Here is a 23818-nt window from a genome sequence, read left to right as displayed (position 1 = left end):
TGGCACCGCTTAGGAAAGGCGGAGGCCCACACCGCCCTGTCCCTTCCTCCAGGGCTGCGCACCACGGGGGAGGACAGACAGCGCATGCTGGGATTGTAGTTCTCAGGTCGGCGACCAATGGGCTGCAAACCGTTAAGACACCATAACTCCCAGCACTCCTAGCTAGGGACGCGCCTCCCTATCCTTCGCTGCCATACTACACACCACCCCCAAACCCAGCGCATGCTGGGATTGTAGTCCGTTGGCCTCGCAACCAATGGGCCGGAAATACTTAAAGTACTATGACTCCCAGGATGCCTTGCGAGGTACCTGTCGTCCCGATCCTTCCTCTAGGGCTGCGCACCGCCCCCAAGCCCAACGCATGCTGGGATTGTAGTCAGGTAGGCCTGAGACCAACGGACTGGAAACTGTTAAGAGACCATAACTCCCAGCACGCCTGGCTAAGGACGCACCTCCCTATCCTTCCCTCCAGTGCTACACACCGCCTCGAAGCCCGGTGGCTGCTGGGATTGTAGTGTGCAGGCCGGGGCCCAATCGCTGGAAACCGTTAAGAGACCATAACTCCCAGCATGCCTGGCCAGGGACGCGCCTCTCTATCCTTCCCCCCACCCCCCCCCACCCGGCGCGTTAAACACCGCCCCAATTCCGGTGCATCCCGGGATTGTAGTTCGGTAGCCTTGCGATCGACGTGCTGGAAACCGTTTAAGGACTATGACTCCCAGGATGCCATGCCAGGGAACCCACCCTGTTGACCTTTCCTCCAGGGCTGGGCACCGCCCCTAAGCCCAGCGCATGCTGGGATTATAGTCCGACTGTCGCGACAAAAAGGCTGGGAGTGGATCTGAGACTACAGTGCCAACACTACGGGGTAAGTTTCATCTTCTCTGAGACTACAGTTCCAACACTACGGGGAAAATTTCATCTTCTCCTCCGCCCCTCCATGTTTCCAGTGCAATTGCTCCCTGCTGTGGGGAGCCTATCTGTTCCCAAACTTCTGCGTGCGAGGAGACAGCATGGCCAGGGCAGGTGGTCTCACTTGTAATTGTGACACAGTCTCCCCACGTGCCAGTTGCACGACTGTGTGCCTGAAGTTTGATTTTTCTCTGACAAGATAGAGCCCGGGAGCTTCCGACAGCCTGCCCAGCATTGCCATAACGCTTGCTCGCGGAGAGCTGGGCTCGCCCAGACCTTTGCAGGGCCCCTCCCTCAGCCCCGACCCTTCTCCTCGCCCCTCCCCTGCCACGCCTCTTTCGACATGCTGGAAAGTCATCTACCTTTAATAACAGTCATCTTTGCAAAAAAAGAAAAAAAAAACTCTGAGAATAACCTATCTCCCATTCTACTTACTATTTATTTCCATAGTATCCATAAATAGTAGCAATTAGAAATCATAGCAAGTCAAGCAAAATTCCTGCCTTGACTGTTTCATAAACCACGATATGGCCTTGCTGTGGTTTTATTTGTATTTTGTTTTGTATTTATTGACCTTTTGGATATAAATATTTAGGTATTTGGATAGTTTTTGGAAGTATTCCGCTATTAGTTTTTGATTTGCTTTTGTTCCCTATTTAATTTTTTTTTTTTTTTTTTGTCTCTCCCTTCTCCTTAGACTCAGTCATTCCACAGGTCTCGAGAACTCTGTTCATTTCCTTTAAACTTTTTGTACTTTTTTTCCCCAGACTGATAATTTCTATTGCTGTGTCTTCTGTTTTAAATCTGTGGACAAACTCAAAATTTTTTTTCATTTCCTTATCTATTGTTTTTTTTATATATAAGTTCATTTCTTTGCTGAAGTTCCACATCTGTTTGTTTATGAACAGAATATTTTCTTTTTTCCCCACGAACGTATTCATAAAAACTGCCTTCAAATTCTTGTCTGCTGATTGCAATATCCTAGGATAGCTTCTACTGCCTGCTTTTGATATTGTGTATGGATTACATTTTCACGTTTCTTTACAAGTCTTATGAATTTTAAAACTGTGTACTAGAAACTATAAATGATAATTATAGATAGAAACTCTGGATTTTGTTGTTTTACCTTGAAGACTTTTGTTTTATAAACAGGGTTCATTGGGCTAGTGTCAAACCAATGCTTATCTCCGCTACAGTGGGCATAGCTGAAATCTTCATTCAGTTGTTAAACACATATGTCATATATGTATTATGCATAGGCGTTTTTCTAAAATAATATATTTTATTCAAGTTTCATCATCGTTATTTGTGAGAGTTGAACAAGCTACTCCACAGTTAGTGGAAGTCAGAACCTCAGTTTTATTTGATTGTAGTATTTTATATAAATGAAATTATATAGTATGTATACTTGTACATCTATTTTCTTTCCTTCCTTTTCTATCTGCTTTCTTTCCTTTTCTTCTGTCTTTCTTTCTCTCTTTTCTTTCTCTTTCTTTCTTTCTTTCTTTCTTTCTTTTTCTCTTTCTTTCTTCTTTCTTTCTTTCTTTTTCCTTCCTTCTTTCTCTCTTCTTTTTTCTTTCTTTTCTGCAGGTTGGTGTGCAGTGGCATGATCTGACTGCAACCTCTGCCTACCAGGCTTAAGATATCCTTCCACTTCAGCCTTTTGAGTCACTGGGACCGCAGCCTTGCACCACCATGCCCGGCTAATTGTTTTGTGTTTTTGGTAGAGACAGGGTTTCACCATGTTGCCCAAGCTGGCATGTCTACTGTCTTTTATGCAACATTACATTTGTGATATTCACCCACCATTTGCAAGCAGCTATAGTCTGTTCATTTTAGAAAGTAGTTTTTACATTTTAGTAAAATATGAAAATACATAAAATTAACCATTTTAGTATTGTTTTGTGTGTGTGCAGTTTAAAGAAATTAAATACATTCACATTGTTTTGCAACGATTGTCCACGTTCATAAGGAACTTTTTTTCAATCTTTTAAAACTGAAGATCTGTACCCAGTAAACAGCACTCCCTTCCCATTGCCCTTTGTGTAGTCCCTGGGAACTTTGTGTTCTACTTTGTGTTTCTATGAACTTAACTGCTCTAAATATCTCTTATGAGTGGAAACATACAATATAGCAAAAAAATCATGAGGAAGAATAATGTATACTATATAACATATGTTTATCCATTTTAAGAAAAATGCTAGCAGAGATCAGGTCATGGTGATTATAGAGAAAGGTAGGTAACAGTGAAAAGGGGATTGGGTGCATTAAATTTACGACGTGATGCCTCAAGTGCCAGAGCAGTGAGCTTTCTGCCCCACTCGCAGGGCTGGTCAATGGTGCGGCTGGGACCCTATTCGAGCAGCCTGACTTCCAGAGCCCATGCTTAGTACAAACTTCAGTGAACCATGAAAGCAATTCCAACAACAGGCACTTAAGGGCTCTGAGATTTTATCACAGCCTGTTCTTCATGGATAGCAACTTCAGAGAAGAGTGACAGCTGTGAGGTTCCAGAAGCCACACCTCAGGTCCCCCAGTTCCTCCCCAGCAGCTGGAGTCCAGCTGCAACAGGGCCTGATGCCGGCCAGGGAACCATGGCCACAGGCTGTGTGAGGCTGGCGGCAAGACAGGCTCCCCTCCTACCCTCTGCTCATCTGCTAGGTCTTTGCCTTTTATTCTGATTGTGCTGCCCCAGGCTTGGAACCAAGCCAGAAATTCCTCTTGAGTCTGAAGATGATGATTGTTTCCAGCTATCTGGAACCGCTGCATCTCCTGGAGGACTTTAATCTTCTGGAGACAGAGGGAAAGACAGGATGCTGACAGGGCCTGGGTGAGAGACTCTGTAGGGGCCTTATAAAAGAGGAAGGGAGCAGGGCTGGTCTATGGGGTGTTTCTTTTAAGAGGCTGTCACCTCTCCTCCAATATCATGCAGCCCTAACTTGTTCTCAGAGTTGAATGTAAACAGCCCTTCCTCTAGGAACTTGTCATCAACTTCACTCCCCTGACTGCACCCTGCATTAGGATAGGTCTCCTCCTTCTCTGTGTATTACTCCCTTTCAATAAATCTTAGATGTGGAAGACGGGACCAGGGAATGTCCTGCCCAGGGTGATTTCTGATTTCCACCTCCACCCTCCCGCAAAGTGAGGACTTCAGCTACTGCTCACCTTTGTGTTTTTCTGGGTTTTGATCATATTTCTCTGGAAGACAGAAAGCCAAAGACCATCAGAAAGGTCCGCTGGTCCATGAGTAGCCTCCATTTCCTGGGATTTCCAAGCTTCACCACCACCAGAGCCACCAGGGTCAGAGAATGTGCACAAAAGAGGCCTTGCAGCTCTGCAGCTTCACTACTCAGGGAGTGGGACTGATGACTGCTGTGCAGCCTCCATCACTCATGAGTCAAATACCCTGTTTACGGGGTGGGGAGGGCTGTGAGGCCCTTGCAAGAAATTTTGGCAAGGACTGAGATCTAGGAACTCAGTTCAAGACTCTCTTCTCCCAGACCTCAGGATCCTGGTCCCTGACCCGTCTGCTCCAGGCTCACTCACATCCACACACTCCTTCATGGCAATGTCCAGCATCACCAGGTCAGTGAGGAATGTCTCCAGAGAGGGCATGACACCTGCACCATCAGAGTGGTAGTGGTGAGGAGCACCTGCTCTCAGGTGCCCACCCAAGTCCTATCCCCTGAAATCTTATAAACCCCTGCCTCCTGGCGCCCTCTACCTAGGTTACCCACTTGGAGTAGCTGAAAACCCTCAGCTCTCTTTTCCCAATTCTCTATGTCTTTCCATTAGCTGTCCTCTATGGCCATTAACCTCACCATAATTACCTCCTTGGTGGGATTTTAATAAGCCACAAGGTCATGTGGTCCCTGGCTCCACCTGTTTTAAAAGCCACAGGGAGCCCAGCTCTCCCAGGCCTTCCTCTGGTCTGTCTAATGAAGGTGTTTTAGGCACTGCAGCCCCAGGAGAAAAGGGCTGGAGTAGAAAGCCCCTCTGCTTTTTTGATTTGGAGGTCTCCAGCTGGGAGAAATAAGCTCTGTTCTCTGAAACCCTGGAGCCCTTCCCCACTACAGGTACATTCACCTTCTGCTGTCACAGCTTCATCTGGGCTCTCTGGGGCTCCGCTACAGGGTAGACAACTTATAGGTCTCCATCTGCTAGGATGAGGGACAAGGTCAGTAAAAATATGCTTCTTTCAGTTGTGCCTCAGCCACACTAACCTTGGACATGGATAAGTGGCCTGAGTCAGCTTGTCTAGTGCTCTGACCACCTCCAGTGAGCTCTGACTCTAGACTCCCTCCCAGGTCCAACACTCCCTGGATGTGTCATTTTGGGCATGCAGTCGGGTTTCCCTGAGCTCTTTCCTCAACTGGAAAGTGTGGTGGGAACCAACTACCTCACAAGGCCTCTTAACACCTCGGTTTCATGTGGCTGTCATGATTGCTGTCACCATCATCCCTCTCAGGATGAGCCAGACACAAGCACCCTCAGATTCTCTTTCTCCCTGAGCCCCATGATCGCCTTGTGAGGCCTGCCCAACAGGCTCATCATTCCTACATTTTCCACATAAGAAAACAGAGGCCCAAAGGGGCAATGACATGCCAAGGACCCCGCAAGAGAGGCCAACTCCTCCCTCAACCTGGAGGGACTGTCCCAGCTGTCCTCATCCAACACCCTAGCATCACCACTGACCAGCATTGCATCTTCTAAACTCTATGAGTGACAATATTCCCAGCCAGGCCCTGTGGTGGTGGACATGGTTCTGAGAATTGGGAATCTAATGTGGAGGAAAAGTTAAATATTTAATATGAACTCAATTGAACATGGGCACAAACAATGGTCACCAAGTCCTGGAACAGGTTGTATGAGCCCCTTGAGGTATTCATCCAGCGCTGTTTCAGAGAAATCTTTCAATCCATTCCTATACGTTAGTGATTGAAAAAACAACAGATAATTGCAAAAACAAGTCGATCTTTTGTGTTCCTTGAGCCCAGTTGTGAAGGGCACCTGTGACTGCGCCTCATGCCAAACAACTCATTACGAAAAGAGCTAGGGTTCCAGACTGTGCCGAGGTTTCATGAGACCTCTCCTTTTCTGTACATGGACAGGTGGCCGACTCTGGAGCCCAGGCTTTTGCTTCCCAATCTGGTAATGAATCCTCCATAGTCTGGTGAGTGTAAATATACATATATATATGTATATAAATGTGTATATATACATATATAGATGCATATATATGTATATATATATATAATATACATATAAATATACATATATATTTTTTCTTTCTCTCTTTCCCATTGCAATTTGCTTATTATATTATTTGCTTATCGTGTCTGCATTGCCATACACTTGGGATAAAGGCTGTTTATCCTTAAAACTATTGTGGGTGCCTTTTCTTTTCCCCTCGTGCCTTTCCCACACAGGAGCGCAGGTGATGGAATCTCGAAGTGACCTCACTTCCTTAGTTACAAACTCAAAGGAAGTTGAGAACTCTGGTAACCTGGAGCCCTCATTCTAGAGACAGCCTTGTATTTACTAAGGAGAGTGTGAAGACAGCAAGATGTTCTCCTACTATGTCTTGAATTTCTGAGGCTCTCATCTCAGGAAGGCTTGAACTGAGAAACTTTTTTTTATGATAGAGACAGTGCTCATTCTGCACCACTGGCTCTTCTGGCCATTTGGAAGGGGTTACCCATGGATAACACAAGGCCATCCATGGCAGGCCTATCCAGGCCAGGCCTCACCTTTGATATCATCTCGGTAGCCACACACCCCTCCTCATCTCCACGTCTTGTGGGAAAGAAAGAGATAATGGGTCCTTTCTTGACAGGAGCAGGTTTCCAGATATTGGGAGGCTAAAATCCTGTCAAATTTACACCACAGGTTACAGCTGGCAGGAGGGGAAGGTGAGTGCTGGGGATCACCTTTGTCTGTTCAGATGTTTATTCTAAGGCTTCAAGCTGTCATCTTGTTTTCTCCCTGGCTGGAGGTCTATGCAAATGCTCCTATGTGCCTGATATGGGGAGTAGACTTTCTAACTGGAATTTCCTCTGCGGGGAAAGCCAGGATGCCATTGATGCCTCTTGGCCAGGCTTCCAGGCACTCTCTTTGCAGAACTCTATTCAGGAGATCCCTGAGGAGCTGTTTGATGAGTCCAACTACTCTATCTCATTGAACAAAAGGCAGGTGCACCATGCCAACAACCATGGCCCGTGCTAGTCTGGAGTCAAGGTGGGCACAGAGAGGTCTCCAAATGGAAAAGACCAGGGAAGCCCAGGACCATGACCCAAATGTGAGGATTCCCCAGAAACCGTTTAGGGCTTTCTCCATTAAGGACCCACAGTTCCTTCCCAGAGGAATCTGGCCTCCATTAGTCCATAATGGCAACTTAGGTGCACAGTAACCAGTCATATACTTGCAGGAATGTCAAAAGAAACACTTCTGTGTTGTTTTTACTTTACATTAGGTTGTGAGTATCTTTGCATGTTGCTATTATTTTTATTGTTATATCTACCCACCCCAGATACTTCCTGTAGCAGGCAGCTTCATTGCCTTGCCAGACCTTCTCTAAGTCTTAGAAGTTCACACTGTTACCAGAGAGAGGTTTTACCCAAAAAGTGGGAGTTATGCAAAAGGGTCTTATGAGACTCTATACATGTGTCTCCCAGAGCCCACCTCTATAGCCGCATCAGGACAGGAGATTTGCCCTCGTATGTCTTCATAAGATTCCATAAGTGGAGCCTTTCCCTCAGTAATTTAGCCTTTTAATACTGGTTGAGCCTGACATAGTAAATTCTATTTCCACTTTAGCCATGTTACAGGGAATATACTTTTTTTTTTTTTTTTTTTTTGATACGGAGTCTTGCTCTGTTGCCCAGGTTGGAGTGCAGTGGCACAGCCTCTGCTCACTGCACTCCGCCTCCTGGGTTCACACCGTTCTCCTGCTTCAGCCTCCTGAGTAGCTGGGACTACAGGCGCCTGTCACCATGCCCAGATAATTTTTTTTCTGTATGTGTGTGTGTGTTTTTTTTTTTTTTTTTTTTTTTTTTTTGGTAGAGACAGAGTTTCACCATGTTAGCTAGAATGGTCTCCATCTCCTGACCTCATGATCCACTCGCCTTGGCCTCCCAAAGTGCTGGGATTACAGGTGTAAGCCACCATGCCTGGCCGCTACAGGGAATATCTTATCTGTGTCCTAATAGGCTGTAACAGTTTGCTATGACTTCCATAATACAGTACCACAGGCTGAAGTTCTTTAACGACAAAAATGGAATGTCTCACAATTCTGGAAGTTAGAAATCCAACCTCAAGCTACTGGCTGTGTGGTTTCTCTGAGGTCTCCATCCTTGGCTTGTAGATGATCATCTTCTATCTCTGTGTTCACAAGATCTTCTCTTGTGCTTTTCTGTCCTTCCTGCCTCTTCTAATAAGGGCTGTGGAATTAGGATGCACCCCAATTAATTCACTTAACTACATTTGCAGAGGCTATATGTTCAAATATAGTCACGTTCTGAGGCACTAGGTGTTAGGACATGAACATATAATTTTTAGGAAGGGAATGCAATCTAGCTCACAACATTTACTAATCCCTTGTAGATTATAGTCTCCCAGGAAAATGATTACTCAGTGAAAGAGTAGGAAAGTGTAAAGTTTTAATAGGTAAAGCCGGAATATATTCCAAAAGGGTTGTGAAAGGTATACTGTAAATAGTAGTTTCTGAATTTATCTACTTTTGTGTATCCAGACCCCCTTGGATGTTAACATTCTTTTAATTTTTTTTGTCAATCTGCTATCTATGTGGCAAAAAATTATGTTTCTATTTCAATTTTTCAACTGATATATTTGAGTTACCTTTCAGTTGATTTATACCTATTTGGGTTTTCTGTTCCCTCAGTTAACCTGCTCAATTCCTTGGCCCTCTGAGGGGTTTCTCTCACCTTGGAGTCCCCGAGCACTGACACCTTTGTCAGGTGTGGGGTTGCTGTAGTTGTTTCTCAAGACTCCTTTTAAGGTTTTAAAAGACCCAGTTAAGTTGCTTTAAGTCAAAAGGGTTGTCTTAGGGTATCTTGTCCTGTGCCCTGTCTCTAAAATAGAAAGAAAGTGAGGCTTCCCCATGCCCTTTCCTCTATGTCAGGGACAGACATAGAGCCTCAGGTAGCTTAAAGGGAATTTCATGCAACCCTCACCGTAGAAGATTCTCATTCTTACTTGTGTTTTTCTGAGCAGCCATTTGACATCACAGAGCCTTGTTTTCTCATTTGTAGACTGAGAATGTTTTTTTGAGAATTCTCTGGGATAATGTTCTTCATAAAGATTATTAATACAAGTGGGTGCTGTTGTCTTACAGCTGATATGATATCGTGAAGGCCTTGAATGTATTCATGGTTTAATTATTCTCTACCTGCACATTAAATTTGATATCAGAGGCCTAAAATCTTTTTCACCATAAACACCCATGTCCTCCACATGCCCAAATCTCTGAAGGATGGGGATTTCCTGATCTGAGCTCCACATTCCAGGCCTCTGGTGTTTCATGGTCTTGCCATGAAAGGTCTTGTCCCCTCCCCAAGAGGAAATGAGTCTATTCTGAACCTAGAGGTGTGAATGATGCCAATGCGCCAAACCAGGCACAACGGAGAAGCTGACAAAGTCCCTGACAGCACCTTCCAGGGTCAAACTCTCTTCTTCTTTAACATTTTTCTCAACTTTTACCAGGACTTCCCCACCACTCTATAGTTTCTGGACCAGCTGTGTAGTAGTTGAGCATATGTCTTCTCCAAGGCACAGTGGTGACTCTGCCAGCTACTAACTGTGTCTTAGGATACCAGTGCATCCTTATCAGCCTCAATTTGCAGCTGCAATTCTCTGTAGAGAATTGTAAAATGAGCCTCTGTTCTGTACGAGAGACGTGCAAGGGGAGAAGAAAACACACACACAAAAAAACCTTTAAGGGTAAACAAGCCTTATCTCATGTAAATGGCAGTGCAGCTATAATAAGCAAATTGCAATGGGAAGGGGAGAAGGGAAACATATATACATATTTACATTTACCAGACTGCGGAGGATTCATTACCAGACGGGGAAGCAATAGCCTCGACTCCAGAGTAGGTCACCCGTCCGTGCACAGACAAGAAGAGGTCTTATGAACTTTCGGCGTGGCCTAGGGCCCTAGCTCTTTTTGGAATGAGTTGTTTGGCATGAGGCCCAGTCACGAGGGCTCTTCACAACTGGGCTCAAGGAACATGAAAAGGTTAACTTGTTTTTGCAATTGTCTGTTGTTTTTCAATAACATATAGGAATAGATTGAAACAGATACTTCTCCAAAACAGTGCTGGACGAATGCTTCAAGCGGCTCATGCAACCTGTTCTGGGACTTAGTGACCATTGCTTTTGTCCATGTTCAATTGAATTCAAATTGAATATTTAACTTTCCCCCACAACCTTATATGGTTTTTGTGAGAAATGAATGGCATAAAACATGAAAAGTGGATCCCTAATGCTTGGCTTTGTGGAAAGGCTGCTGGGGCATGCTCTGATTGTTCGTATTTATTATTTTTTTCTCTTCTTTCACCCCAGAAGGTCTTTCATGTCACAATGACTCATGTCCCTCTATAATTGGACAATTATATAGAAAACAAACATTTTCTTACATTTGTAAAGGGCGTTTGAGCTTCCTGTTAGCTGAACTTTGTCCTTGAAACAGAGAGATCCTGTTATCTCTCTGAGTGTGCCCCAGGCACACTCAGACATAGCTAAAGAGGTTGTAGTTAGGGCTTATTTATTCATCACGTATATATAATGCAGTTTTCAGGCATTTGGCATAATTCAGTGAAGACAGCAGATGACAGTTCCTGGGCCACAATTTACTTCAGGGAGTCAGACACTGAGAGTGGACATCATAAGCAGGTCATGTTCACGGAACGTGAGATCTGACGTTCTCATGCTCTTCTCTAGGAATTGATGCACCTGTCAGCTTCTGATCAGAATGACAGACCCAGGATCAAGCATAACATTTAAATAGATGAAGAAAACTTTTTTCCAAAAGGTAACATCGCTTTATGATAAAAATTCTCAACAAATTAGGTGAAAATAAATTCACTTCAAAGTATTAAAGGCCATGTATTACAAATGAATAGCTGGGTGGACAGATGTGCCATAAGGCAAGGGCATCCGCTTCCCTAGATACATATCCAGGGGCACAGAGAATGAGCAGTTCCAGGGTTGTGCTTCACCTGAGGTCCTCTCCAGGTCGGTTTCAAGAGGACAGGACTGCGGTTCTGCATCCACCTCTGTGGAGAGCTGGAAGTAAAACGAGCTATGCTCCACCTCAGCCTAATGTAGACAATGGCTACAGAAAAGACTGTTTTCTTCCTCATAAATAGGGGTGCTCGAAGTGGGTAACCTCGATTGTTTCACATACTCATAAGTGTCTGCCAGCCTTGGTTCTTCATTGGTGAACTAGGACTCTTTGCTCTGAGACTCTGCAAAAATGCTTCTACTCCCTGAGGCCCTTCAAATCAGGCAGAGGCATGGCCACTCCAGAGGGATTTTGGGTAGATAAAGATGGGATAGAGCTAAACGTGCCACAGCACTGGACCCTGACTCTGAAGTCACGGGAAAATGCCAGTTCCTGTTGGGTTTTTGAGCTCCTCATTTGAAAGTCGTTTTAAATAATTTCCCTGGATAAGGGGAGGGTGCCTCATGAGTAAATAGCACACCCCAAATGGTGGAGGCAAAGAGAGGGCAATGGAGGATTCCAAGGTCACTCATTGTACTTGGAGCCTTCTGATCCTGCTCCTTTGTCCCCTGGAACTCTAAAGAGTCAGTGTCTTGAGGACGCAAAAAAATGGTACCTGATTTTTTTCCATAATGTTCCTGCATGGGGCTGCAGTGTTAGTGATGGCCTTGAGGTGGTTACAGCCTGCTGTGTTTCTGGTGCCTATTGAGATTTGCCGGAGCAGCTGGAGCAAGTAAGAGTCACACACCTCATGTTATTATCAACAGTTTCCACATTGCCCACTTAGCCAATCTCTTTTCCCTTGCACTCACCCTTTGCCAGCTACCTTGGTGGGCCCAACATGTAGCACAGAAAATGATTACATCATGGCTGCATGCCCCTCTGAGGACAGAACAGTCTGAAGACAGCTCGACAAAAGCACTAAAGCAAGTATATATAAAAGAAAAGAGCAAGGACTATCATATAAAGTAGAATGTTGAGAAGAGCTGCAAAGTCATTGCATGTGGGTACCCAAAGGCCTCACTGAGGTGATCTTTAATCCATGATGAGAATGACAACAGGGAGGCATCTCTGCACAAGAATGTGTCAGCGAGAAGCCACCCTTGGTGAAGAGTCTTACAGGTGTGAGTTTGGCAGAGATTAGAAAGGGACCAATATGGTGCAGACAGCCTGAGGAAGAGATAAGCAGAGGCATGGAGAATCCTGGGGCTCGGGAGATGAGGCTAGATATCTGCTCCTTCTGACAACATGGCCCTAAAACTTAGCACCTTTCAATAGTATATACTATCTCACAATTTGTGTGGACCAGAATCTGGACACAGTTTAGTTAGCTGCCTCTGCCTTCACGTCCCTTATGAGATTGGGGAAGTGATCTCAACTGAAGGTGGACCAGGAAAGCATCAGACTTTAAGCTCATGCTTGTGAAAATTGGCAGGGTTAAGTGTAGACTGAGAGCATGACCTTACTTCTGTCTACTGGCCTGAGCACTCTCTCCGTTCTTTGTTATGTGCGTCTGTACATAGAGCATCTCATAGCATTGGAGCTTGCTTCCTCTGTTCGAGGAATACAATTGAGAGACAGAATTAGGCAAACAGGTTCACACAAAAAGAGACAGAAAGAAAGGGAAAGACTGAGGAAGCAAATAGGAAAAACCCAGTAGGAGGAATAATGACAGCTTTAAAAAAAATCTTGAGAGTTACAATAATTTGTATTAAAATTGTAACCCCCCGTGTAATGCTATAAGGAGATAGGTTGTAATTAACTCCTGAGGTTGAGGCCATGATGATTGAGATTATTGGCTTTATACAAGAAACCCCAGGGGGATGTCTGTCTCCTACCAAATGAGAATAAAACTTGATGTGTGCAGTCTGAAATTCAGAAGAGTCATCACCAGAGCTCAACCATGCTAATACCCTGATCTCAAGTTTCTAACCCCTAGGAGTGTGAGAAATTAAATCCTGTTGTCTATAAGCTGTCTAGTTCATGGTTCTTTGGTATAGCAGCCTGAACTAATACAAAAGTCATACACTATTGTGTATTCCATTTGACAAAAGCTGAATTTGTGCCTCCAAACTATCAAAAAAAAAAAAAAAGACTTTAAAAATTGTATATTTAGAATGAAAGATAAGAAACAGCTTGTTGAAACACTTAAGTTTCCTCTGCTTATAAGATTTTTTAAAATTGGCTGGAATTTGTTGGAACCAATATGGTCAACTGAAGTCCATGGAGAATGAGTTTGCTGATGTTAGAACCCAAATTTCCACTGCATGTTTCATACTAACTCTCCCTGAATATTCATGTGACCTGTGAGGAAGCAAGAGGAGATGACTGTGCATGTCTCATGACTTTCCATATTACTACTTTTCTTCCAGCAATCCCCTCCTAATCCAGAGCCCACTTCTTAAGCTTTTTTTAATCAACACCTTAAAGCCTATATAAGAAAACCGATTTGAGCGGGACTTCTATCTCCTGTTGGCCAACCTACAACAAGATGCCATTTTTCTCAAAACCCAAGTGCCATACTACTGACATCAAGCAGTAGGCCATTTTGTTTAATTACAAACTGAGTCACTAACCACCTAGTGCTGGGAGACTTTGTGAAGGCTTTCCCCGACATAGGTGAGATAAGGCACATGGATGTAATTCTATATATAATAAGAAGGCACCAGAAAGTTTAATGCTTGTATTAGTCCATTCTTATACAGCAATGATGGAATACCTGAGACTGGGTAATTTATAAAGAAAAGAGGATAATTGACTCACAGTTCCTCAAGATTGGGTGGGAGAGGCTCAGAAAACTTCCAATTATGGTGGCCAACAGGTGAAGTGAGTGAGAGCAGGGGATATACCAGATACTTATGAAACCATCAGATCTCGTGAGAACTCACTATCACAAGAGCAGCATGAGTAAAACCCGTCCCCATAATCCAATCAACTCCCCTCAGTTCTCTCCCTTAACACCTGGAGGTTATAATACAAAATAAGGTTTGTGTGGGGGCAGACAGCTAAACAATATCAATGCCAGAGGATGATATCTACATTTAATTTCAACCTCATACTTCAGTTTCAGAATGAAACTGAAGCCCAGTGGGGAAGTGACTTTCCCAAGATTACACTGCTAGACCCCAGGCCTACTTGAGTTGTGGCCCATGCTACCTCACACCTATTCTCCTAATGCTTCCACCTCTAAGTGTGTGCGTTATTTACAGGTGAAACCACACAACGATTTTTATGTTTTATCTTATATACCTCTGATACATTCCCTAGGAAGTAGATAACATTATCCCCACTGTGCACGCTAGGAGGCTGGGGAAGCCTCAAATACACAGTGACTTTTATTAGGTCCTAGAGATGATAAGAAAAACAAGGTTATGTTCCAGCTGTCTCATATCCTGGAACCCAGGCTGCATGTAGGCCTTTCCAGGGAATTAAGGGGAAGTTGTGTTTGCATAACTGTGTACAAATAAAGAGTTCACATGGAAGAGGAGACTGAGCAATCAGTAGCATAGTAGGGCCTTTGGGTAGGTCTTACAGAAAGAAGGGGCCCAGTGGATGGAACCTTGAAGAGTTTAACACACTTTCCTGGTGACAGAACCCCGCAGCAGTTAAGAAACCAGGAACCCACATTCTTGAGACAGCTCTGTATTCACCTCTGTTGGTGAGAGATGCTCAAGAGAGTGAGATGTCCTTTCATTGTGCCCTGATAATTCTGAGTTCTAGCCTTACAAAGGCTCAATGTAAAAACCTTGTCTGATAACACAGATATCAACTCAGCCCTCATTCCTGATACCCCTGGCCATTGGCCAGGTGCACCTACAGATAACACAGAGCAGCCCAGGACAGGTCCATCCAGGGCAGGCCTCTCTCATCATCTCATCTGGGCAGCCCCATGCCACTTCTCAGTACCATGAGTTGCCGTATGGACAAAAGGGAGGGCACTCTTCTTGGGCAGAAGCAGATTGTCAGGTGTTGGAACTCTTGTGTGTCTGTTATGTTCATATTCAGGTCATAGCTGGCAGAATAAAAATAAGAGAGTTGGGGACTGAGTCTGTGTACTCAGATGTGAATAGCAGGACTCTAACCTGTTCTCTGGTTTCCTTCCTTGCTGGAGATTTATTTATTTATTTATAATTTAAGTTCTGGGATACATGCACAGAATGTGCAGGTTTGTTACATAGGTTTACATTTGCCATGGTGGCTTGCTGCGCCTATCAAACTGTCAGCTAGGTTTTAAGCCCCACATATATTAGGTATTTGTCCTAATGCTCTCCTTCACTATGCCCCCTGACAAGCCCCGATGTGTGATGTTCCCCTCCGTGTGTCCATGTGTTTTCATTGTTCAACTTTCACTTATGAGTGAGAACATGTGGTGTTTGGTTTTCTGTTCCTGTTATTTTGCTGAGAATGATGGCTTCCAGCTTCCTCCATATCCCTGCAATCTAAGGTCTCTGTTCTGTTCCTTCGGTCTATATATCTGTTTTGGTACCAGTACGACTTCCTCTCTTCCTATTTGCATACCCTTTATTTCTTTCTCTTGCCTGATTACCCTGGCCAGAACTTCCAGTACTATCTTGAATAGGAGTGCTGAGAGAGGACATCCTTGTCTTGTGCTGGTTTTCAAAAGGAATTCTTCTGGCACTTGCCTATTAAGTATGATATTGGCTAGGGGTTTGTTATAAACAGCTCTGATTATTTTGGGATTTTTTCCGTCAACACATAGTTTATTTAGAGGTTTTAACATGAAGGGATATTAAGTTTTATCAAAGGCCTTTTCTGCATCTATTGAGAAAATCCTGTGGTTTCTGTCACTGGTTCTGTTTATGTGATGGATTACATTTATTGATTTGCATATGTGGAACCAGCCTTGAATCCCAGGGATGAAGCTGACATGATCATGGTGGACAACATTTTCGATGTGCTGCTGGATTTGGTTTGCCAGCATTTTATTGAGGATTTTTGCATCGATGTTCCTCAGGGATATTGGCCTGAAATTTTTGTTGCGGTTGTGTCTTTGCCAGGTTTTGGTATCAGAATGATGCTGACCTCATAAAATGAATTAAGGAGGAGTCCCTCCTTTTCAATTGTTTGGAATAGTTTAAGAAGGAATGTTACCAGCTTCTCTTTACACTTCTGGTAAAATTCGGCTGTGAATCCATCTGGTTCTCAGTGTTTTTTTATTGGTAGGCTATTAATTACTTCCTCAATTTCAGAACTTGTTATTGGTCTATTCAGGGATTCAACTTCTTCCTGGTTTAGTGTTGGGAAAGTGTACATGTCCAGAAATTTATCCATTTCTTCGATATTTTCTAGTTTATTTGTGTAGAGATGTTTATAGTATTCTCTCATGGTAGTTTTTATTTCTGTGGAATCAGTGGTGATATCCCATTTATCATTTTTTAATGTGTCTATTTGATTCTTCTCTCTTTTCTTTTTTATTAGTCTAGCTAGTGGTCCATGTATTTTGTTAATCTTTTCAAAAAACCAGCTAGTGGAATCATTGATTTTGAACAGTTTTTCTTGTCTCTATCTCCTTCAGTTCTGCTCCGATCTTAGTCGTTTCTTTTCTTCGGCTAGTTTTTGAATTTGTTTCCTCTTGATTCTCTAGTTATTTTAATTGTGATGTTAGGGTGTCGATTTTAGATCATTCCAGCTTTCTGTTGTGGGCATTTAGTGCCAGCATATCCCCCCTTAAAACTGCTTTATCTGTGTCCCAGAGATTCTTGTACATTGTCTCTTTGTTCTCATTTGTTTCAAAAAAAACTTAATTTCTCCCTTAATTTTGTTATTTACTCAGTAGTCATTCAGGAGCAGGTTGTTCAATTTCCATGTATTTATGCGGTTTTGAGTAAGTTTCTTAATCCTGAGTTCTGATTTGATTGCACTGTGGTCTGAGAGACAGTTTGTTATGATTTCCATCATTTTGCATTTGTTGAGGAGTGTTTTGCTTCCAATTATGTGGTCAATTTTAGAATATGTGCTATGTGGCCTGGAGAAGAATGTATATTCTGTTTGTCTGGCATGGAGAGTTCTGTAGTTGTCTATTAGGTCCACTTAGTCCAGAGCTGATTTCAAATCCTGAATATCCTTGTTAATTTTCTGTCTCATTGATCTGTCTAATATTGGGAGTGGGGTGTTAAAACTTCCCAGTATTATTGTGTGGGAGTCGAAGTCTCTTTATAGGTCTCTAAGAACTTGTTTTATGAATCTCAGTGCTCCTCTGTTGGGTAGGTATATATTTAGGATAGTTAGCTCTTCTTGTTGCATCGATCCCTTTACCTTTATGCAGTGCCCTTCTTTGTCTTTTTTCATCTTGGTTTAAAGTCTGTTTTATAAGAAACTAGGATTGAAACCTTGTCTTGTTTTTTTTTCTTTTTTTTTTTCTTTTTTTTTGCTTTTCATATGCCATTTCTGCTTCCCTTTATTTTGAGCCTATGTGTGTCTTTGCATGTGAGATGTGACTCCTGAATACAGCACAACAAAGGGTCTTGACTGTTTAACCAGTTTGCCAGTCTGTGTCTCTTAATTGAGGCATTTAGCCCATTTACATTTATGGTTAATACTGTTATGTGTGAATTTGATCCTGTTATCATGATGCTAGCTGGTTATTTTGCACATTCGTTGATGCAGTTTTTTCATAGTATCGATTGGTCTTTATATTTTGGTGCATTTTTGCAGTGGTGTACCATATTTTCCTTTCCATATTTAGTGCTTCCTTCAGGAGCTTCTGTAAGGCATGCCTGGTGGTGACATAATCCCTCAGCATTTGCTTGTCTGTGAAGGATTTTATTTCCCCTTTGCTTTTGAAGATTAGTTTGGCTGGACATGAAATTCTGAGTTGAAAATTCTTTTATTTAAGAATGTTGAATATTGGCCCCCACTCTCTTCTGGCTTGTAGGGTTTCTGCAGAGAGATCTGCTGTTAGTCTCATGGGCCTCCATTTGTAGGTAACCTGACCTCTCTCTCTGTCTGCCCTTAACATTATTTCCTCCATTTCAACCTTGGAGAGTCTGGGGATTATGTGTCTTGGAGTTGCTCTTCTCAAGGAGTATCTTAGTGATGTTCTCTGTATTTCCTGAATTTGAATGTTGGTTTGTCTTGCTAGGTTGAGGAAGTTCTCTTGGATAATATCCAGAAGTTTGTTTTCTAGCTTGAATCCATTCTTCCTGTCACTTTGAGGTATACCAACCAATCGTGGGTTTGGTCTTTTCATATAGTCCCATATATCTTAAAGCCTTTGTTTAGCTCCATCAGGCCATTTATGTTTATCTCTAAGCTGGTTATTCTAATTAGCAGTTCCTATAACCTTTTATCAAGATACTTAGCTTCTTTGCATTGGGTTAGAACATGCTTCTTTAGCTCAGAGTAGTTTATTATTACCCACCTTCTGAAGCCTACTTCTGTCAATTCTTCAATCTCATTCTCCATCCAGTTTTGTGCCACTGCTGGAGAGGGGTTGCGATCATTTGGAGGAGAAAAGGCATTCTGGTTTCTGGAAATTTTAGCATTTTTGTGCTGATTTTTCCTCATCTTCATGGATTTATCTACTTTGGGGCTGATGACCTTTGGATGGGGTTTTTTTTTGGCGGTGGGTCCTTCCTGTTGATGTTGCTGTTGTTGCTTTCTATTTGTCAGTTTTTCTTCTAACAGCAACGTTCTTCTGCAGGTCCAATGCAGTTTGCTGGAGGTCCAATCCAGACCCTGTTCACCTGGGTATCACCAGTAAAGGCTGCAGAACAGCAAAGATTTGCTGCCTTCTCCTTCCTGTGGAAACTTCATCCCAAGAGGATACCCGCCCAATGCCAGCTGGAGCACTTTTGTATGAGGTGTCTGTCCACCCCTGTTAGGAGGTTTCTCCCAGTCAGGAGTCATGGGGAACCCACTTGAGAAGACAGTCTGCCTCTTAGCAGAGCTGGTGCACTGTGCTGGCAGAATCCCTCTAGTCGAGATCAGCTGCTCTCTTCAGAGCCGGGAGGCAGGAATGATGAAATCCACTGAAGCTGCACCCACAGCCGCCCCTTCCCCCATGTGCTGTGTCCCAGGGAGATGGAGGTTTTCTGTGTAAGCCTCTAACTAGGGCTGTTACCTTTCCTTCAAATATGCCCTGCCCAGTGAGGAGGAATCTAAAGAAGCAGTCTGCCACAGCCACTTTGCTGCACCTGACCCAGACCTCCCAGCCTCCTTGGCATTGTCAGGGGAAAACTGTCTACTAAAGCCTCAGTAATGGTGGACTCCACTCCCCGCAACCGAGCTCAATTGACCCAGGTCAACTTCAGACTGCTGTGCTGGCAGCGAGAATTTCAGGATGAGGAACGCATTAGCTCTTTGTGATTTTCATGTCTGTTGCAGGGATTTGACCCATTGTTAGTGCTAGATTTGGAGTCTTAAAAAACAGATTTATCTTACTGAACTCAAAGTACAACTTGAAGATGCACTCAGCTGTTTAGTTAAATTGCAGCAGGAGAAAATGTATCTTTGCAGATCTATTTTATGTCACTTTCTTTTAGAGACGAAATTGTCTCTGGCACAGTAATTTAACTTAGTCTATGTCAAAAACATAGCCTGAAATTACTCAAAAAAATTATGAATAGTGGAGTGCATTCTATGTGTTTTCAGATTTCTTCTATGATGTAAAATAAATAACATAATGTTTTACCTTGGATTTCTAACCTCAACCCTCAGCCATTTTCCCAAACTTTTTTTTTTTTGAGATGGAGTCTTGCTCTGTCTCCCAGCTGGAGTGCAGTGGTGCTATCTCGGCTCACTGCAAGCTCCACCTCCCATGTTCATGCCATTCTCCTGCCTCAGGCTCCCAAGTAGCTGGGACTACAGGCACCTGCCACCACGCCCGACTACTGTTTTGTATTTTTAGTAGAGACGAGGTTTCACCGTATTATCCAGGATGGTCTTGATCTCCTGACTTCATGATTCACCCATCTCAGCCTCCCAAAGTGCTGGGATTACAGGCGTGAGCCACCTTGCCCTGCCCCACTTTCCCAAACTATTAAAAGACCTTCTAAGGTGGTTCAGAAGCATTTTTCAGAGGAGATTGTTCCTAATGGTAAAGGATAATAACAGATGGATAAAAATATCAAATAAATTATGCCTCTGTTTGCAGAAGTGTCACTCTCCAGAGTCTCCAAGATCCAGAGAAGTTCCACGAGATAGAGTAGTTTATGAACATTTAGCAGAGTTGGTCCTGACTGCCGTCTCAGCCTCTTAATAGCTGTGCAACTATAGACAATTTACTGGACTTAGAACAGTTATATAAACCTCAGCTGCAAGAAAACACATAACACTGATTGCAAGAATGGCAACCACTTCTCATTCCTCTCTGATCTGGGCCCTCTGCAATGTATACTTGTGGCTGCTTCCATAGAGGGAAAGATTTTCTTTTCCCAAATCTTGGATCTGGCTGGGCTTATTTACTCTGCCTCATTCATACTTTTTGTTCTAATGAAATAATTAACATGTTTAGCGTCTCATCCCAGCTTTTATCTTGTTAAAACTATATCTTATAATATGTCATCTCTCTTTACTATATTTGGTTATGTTCATTCTATTCATTATTCAGCTTTACTAATCTTTTTATCTCTGTTTAGTGTTTCACCTATACATTTTCTTAATTTTTTTATTCTTTACATTCTACCGAGCTGTGATTCAAATATGCTATTTTAATATGGAAAATGGTGGCCTAGTTTTTCTTCAGAAATTTCTTTTTATTTACTTGTGTTCTTCTGTTTTTAACTTGGTTCCAATATTTGGGAAATATCACATTTGAGATGTCTGTAGTCATGTTATTTCTGTGCTTATTCCATTTTCCCTTGGAGGAAGGTGGACAGCACACAGACTTGACATCCTTGTAATCTATCAGTATCTGAAGGGACCACTTTTTTTCAGTTTGATTACTTCTCTGGCTTATTCTCTTGATTTACTTTAGCTTTCATCAAGTGCTTATATATTTTTAAACTGTATTCATTATTTTCATGGTTCTTGTAACTTCTTGAGAACTTTTACTTGTCTACACTAAAATATGTAAAAAATATGTAGCCTTTTCTTTTTAAAGCACAAATATTCAGTGCACACATGAGTAGAGTATTTCATAGGCATTGGGCAGCATACAACCACATCTTATGAGATATTCCGTTTCTTCATTCAAAACATCTCTCTCAAATATGTAGTAATAGTCACTTGTAAAGGGTAGTTCTTTTGATACTTAAAATTTTGTTTCATGTGCCTTTTTGAAAATATATACTTAACTGCAGTGAACAGAACTGACCTAGATACAAAAAGAACTACTGTTTTTGTAAAACATTAAGTTGATAGAATGACTTATCTTATTTCAAGTCTTTTGACTCTAGTCACTGTGCTTCCTTTTAGTATGTCCTTGACCTCACAAAAATAATTCGTGGAATCTTCTATTTATTTTATAAATGAATTTAAAGAAACAAAATTTGTGCATGGCTAAATATTACTTGTTGAGTACAATTTAGAATTTCTACTGTCATTTTAGTGTCCTAAAAGATATGACCTGTTGAATTTCTGCTGTCATAAAATGAATGATATCGTTAGGCCTAAACCCTTGCCATTTATTTTCGCCCTCTGTCATACAGTGTGTATCTTTGGTTCACTGCTGAAAAATTTTATTAATTTTTCTCTCTTGCTAGTAATCAAACTTTTGAATAAAGTTATCATTACTTGTCTTTATTTAGTTACTGTATGTTAAACATTTGATTTCTGATGGTCTTAATGTCATTTAATATAATTGTAAATATTTCAATTTGTCATTATTAACGAATTTCTGTATTATATATTTTAGACTCAGCTATTAATTATATGTGTGTAAATGACTGTGAATAGTTTCTAAAACATTGTAGGGGCTACTAAGTACTAATAACCCTGATTCATTAAAATTTTATTCGTTATACTATTCTTTATTTACTAAATTATTTTGTAATCTTATTTAAATTTATTCTTTTCTAAATATTTGTGAAAAAGGGGGTAGGCTAATGTGTCATTTTGATAAAACTTCATGTCAAATGATATGCTTCACTGTTTTCTTTTAGATGTAATAGCTTTTTTGACTCAGGCAATGCATGCCAGTATGAAGTATAAAAATTATAGTCTCAATCCTTAAGCAGAAGAAAAACGTGGCTATTTATTGATTGTAACAAAGCTACATTATCCCACATAATACATAAAACTTTCACAAATCTACATTATCCCACATAACAGGCATGCCAGCTGCCTAGATCTGGACACATGGATTGTTACAAATTAGAAGTAAATAACTTGATAGGCCCAATTTAACAAATGAAGCTCAAGAAGTGGAAGATATAAGACCTATAATAAAAGATTAAATTATTGTAAAAATCTTACCACAAAGAAAAATCAGAGTCAAATATTTTAACTATTAAATTATACAAAATATTTAACAAAATACCAATCCTTTACAAATACACACCATACATAGACAAGAGATAAACAACCCTTAATTACTTTATGAGGCCAATATTACTATACCAAAGACAGACAAACCCAACATGTGTTAGGAATAATATGGGTACATACGGCTGATGAATAAAGACACATAATTCTAAAAAAGTACTAGTAAATTAAATACAGAAACACATAAAAGTAATTATACACCGTGGCCAAGTACAATCTTTTTACAAATGAAATGGCTTAATATCTAAAAACCAAAAATTTAATACACAACATTGATAAACTGAAGAACATAAAATGATCCTTTTAATAAAAACAGGAAAGCTTGTGATACAAATAACACTGATTCATTATAAAATCCTTAACATGCTAGGAAGAAAAAACTCACTAGAACTACTAAAAAGGATTCATAAAAGTTTCCCACTAATATTAAACTTGCTGATGAAAGACTAGGAGCTTTGCCTCACAGTCTGGGAAACAGATAAGCATGGCTACTTTTGCTACTCTACTAAATTGAACTAAAGGTGTTAGGCAGAGAAATTATATAATAAAAACAAATAAAACAATTCTAAATTTATAAAATAAACTTTTATTGTAAATGGCATCAACTTATATGCAACGATTTTTAAAGAATTTACAAAAATCAACTGGAACTAATAAATGAGTTCAGTAAGTCACAAGATACAAGATAAATGCACAGTATTAAATTGCACTTGTATACACTAACTAGGAGCAATCTGTCAATAAAATTAGAAAAAATAATTCTACTCATTAGCTCAATGTGTAGTGGCTTAAAATTCCAAATATGCATTATGTCATATTTTCTGTTGGCCACAAATACTGACACAGCTTAGTTGAATGGGTCTACCACAATGTCCTCATGTGTCCGGAATTGGTGGGTTCTTGGTCTCACTGACTTCAAGAATGAAGCCGCGGACCCTCACGGTGAGTGTTACAGTTCTTAAAGGCGGCGTGCCTGGAGTTTGTTCCTTCTGATGTCCGTATGTGTTTGGAGTTTCTTCCTTCTGGTGGGTTCGTGGTCTTGCTGGCTCAGAAGTGAAGCTGCAGACCTTCATGGTGAGTGATACAGCTCATAAAAGCAGTGTGGACACAAAGAGTGAGCAGTAGCAGGATTTATTGCAAAGAGCAAAAGAACAAAGCTTCCACAGTGTGGAAGGGGACCCAAGACGGTTGCCACCGCTGGCTCGGGCATCCTGCTTT

At 41.7% G+C, this 23818-nt stretch overlaps 1 long non-coding RNA gene across 1 annotated transcript; it reads left to right on the top strand.

The window, feature by feature from the left end:
• The first annotated feature begins 787 nt into the window (after window positions 1–787).
• LOC129138937 (uncharacterized) lies at window positions 788–22195 on the top strand. Its single transcript, XR_008542166.2, has 3 exons — window positions 788–868; window positions 10873–10963; window positions 18819–22195. It is a non-coding gene; the product is annotated as an uncharacterized LOC129138937 (long non-coding RNA).
• The last annotated feature ends 1623 nt before the right edge of the window (window positions 22196–23818 follow it).

The sequence above is a fragment of the Pan troglodytes genome, chromosome Y (assembly GCF_028858775.2).
Source record: "Pan troglodytes isolate AG18354 chromosome Y, NHGRI_mPanTro3-v2.0_pri, whole genome shotgun sequence".
In the NCBI taxonomy this organism is placed as follows: Eukaryota; Metazoa; Chordata; class Mammalia; order Primates; family Hominidae; genus Pan; species Pan troglodytes.
The sequence above is the reverse complement of the archived record's forward strand: the minus strand, read 5'-3'. Positions and strand labels throughout refer to the sequence as shown.